We start from the raw sequence: 2,027 nt of genomic DNA, 5'->3' as shown, positions 1-2,027 counted from the left end.
ATATGAAAATCAAGAATAGTAGTAACACAACTTGGTTAGAAGAAACGACTAGAAAAAACAATTGAAAATTGTAAAACCTATCTTGTAAGTTCCTAGCTGATACGGTTTAATCAAACTCAATCACGTGTATGACTATCCTTTACAATTTACAATTTCTAGTTTATTAAAAACCGATACACAAGCCCAGCTTGATGGAAGCCTGAAGCTTATATCCACATATTCCCAAACTAATATAATAAGAAGAAATCAAATTAAATCATTGAGAATGTGAGAAAACCTCATATCGCAAGTTTTTTGTTTCAATTATAATCAAATGGCAAGAATCTGTGGTAATGACCAAACAATTTCAAAAAAGGACAAACTGAAAAGTCACCAAGGCAAAGCAAAATAAGGCAGTGTCCCTTGGAATTAATACTAAATGCATTTCTCAACTCCTATATTAAGAGAAAAATGCTCAGAACCTGAAAAGTACCTAGAAGCAGAACACACAATAATTCAGGACTTGCTCATTTCAGGAATAGCAGCACATTCATTAATGAACTAGAACACACGTTCCTCTATAAACAAGAAGTAACACAAAACTTTTCTACAACAAATAAACAAATTCCCTTGTGGGCACAAACAGAGAAATAAATATAAAGAACCAAATGTGCTCTCACAGTTTAATACAGAACAAGTCTTTGCACATCAATTCAAAGTAACTAATATTTATTATATCTATTATTTGAATAAAAGAATTTTAATTTCATATATGTACACACTAACACACACGTTCAAAATTCTCCAAATTGAAGAAAAAGACATCAATATGAGCCAAACTAGTTTGTATATTGTGAATATTGAGGATCCTGAATTAATTATTACTGCAGATTATTATTCATAATCTGTGGAAAAAGAATAGATGTATTTTTGTCCCTTTCACTCGCTACTATTCATTGGTACTATTCCATACAATTGAAAACTGATTTTTTTCTCTTTTCTTTTTTTTTTCACTCACTTCTAAAAGTAGCTTCCCATATTGTCCTCTTAATCTTACTAAGATAGCTGATTGCTTAATATCCACAATGCATGATTCATAACACAAGTCAATGCTAGACTACTAGGTAAGAATGAATATCTTCAAAAATTCAGCTTAACCATAAATGGAAAAGGCTGAGAGAGCATCTAGTAACTCTATAAAGCTTTTTATTTTTCCTTCCAATTTCAACGATCCAAAGCTATCTACCAACACTATTATGAGCACGGCAGAAAATGTGATGCATACCATTTCAAATACGGTGCAGAACTTACAAGCATCAATTATTCTCTGGAACAATTTCACTAACATCTTTATCTGCTATGTTCTCCTTCCCAAATAGTGAAAAATATACAATGGCCTGCATGGAGAAGGGTCATTGAGTCAATATAGTGAAGGGAAGGAAAACAAATCAGGTAATATCGTAACCAGGTGATTCACACATTATTTAAGGGATCAGACTTTCACAGCCATATTTTATTTTATTTTGAGTTCATCAAGAATCCAACAAATTTAGCTTGAGACCTAATAATAAGAATTGAAACTACACGGTACTTGAAACTATTAATAAGTAGAATTGAAAGAAAAAGAAAACTAATAATAAGCAACAAACATAATAAGCAACTAATCTTGGTATTCTTGCACCGCAACTAATCATGGCCAAGCTCACCTGTGTTAACAGAATAAAATCCCTAAATTCACGAGTTCTCCTGCGCTGAAACAATAGCATTGACGAACGTAATTTTTGCTAGTAAAGAATTTGTAAAAATAGTCGCGTTGTAGATATAGTTTCTAAACCAACAGAAATCCCTTCGTACAAACGTTTTGGGTGTCACAAGTAACAAACCCCTTTTTAAATTGTTAACCGAAGTATTCAAACCTCAGGTCGTCTTCTCAAGGAACTGCAGGGAAGTATGTTCTTATTATTGGCTATAAAGATTGTAAATCGGGGTTTAGAGGATGAGAAGCAAGTGATTTAAATGACAAATAAAGTAAATGAAGAACAAGTAAT

At 32.2% G+C, this 2,027-nt stretch overlaps 1 long non-coding RNA gene across 1 annotated transcript; it reads right to left on the bottom strand.

Annotated features, from left to right (window-relative positions):
• Positions 1,202–1,732, bottom strand: LOC110264663. The gene is made up of 2 exons (XR_002350839.1): positions 1,686–1,732; positions 1,202–1,376 (listed from the first exon to the last, which is right to left on the bottom strand). It is a non-coding gene; the product is annotated as an uncharacterized LOC110264663 (long non-coding RNA).

Source organism: Arachis ipaensis, chromosome B07 (assembly GCF_000816755.2).
Source record: "Arachis ipaensis cultivar K30076 chromosome B07, Araip1.1, whole genome shotgun sequence".
Classification (NCBI taxonomy): Eukaryota; Viridiplantae; Streptophyta; class Magnoliopsida; order Fabales; family Fabaceae; genus Arachis; species Arachis ipaensis.
This window is presented reverse-complemented; position numbering and strand designations above follow the sequence as displayed.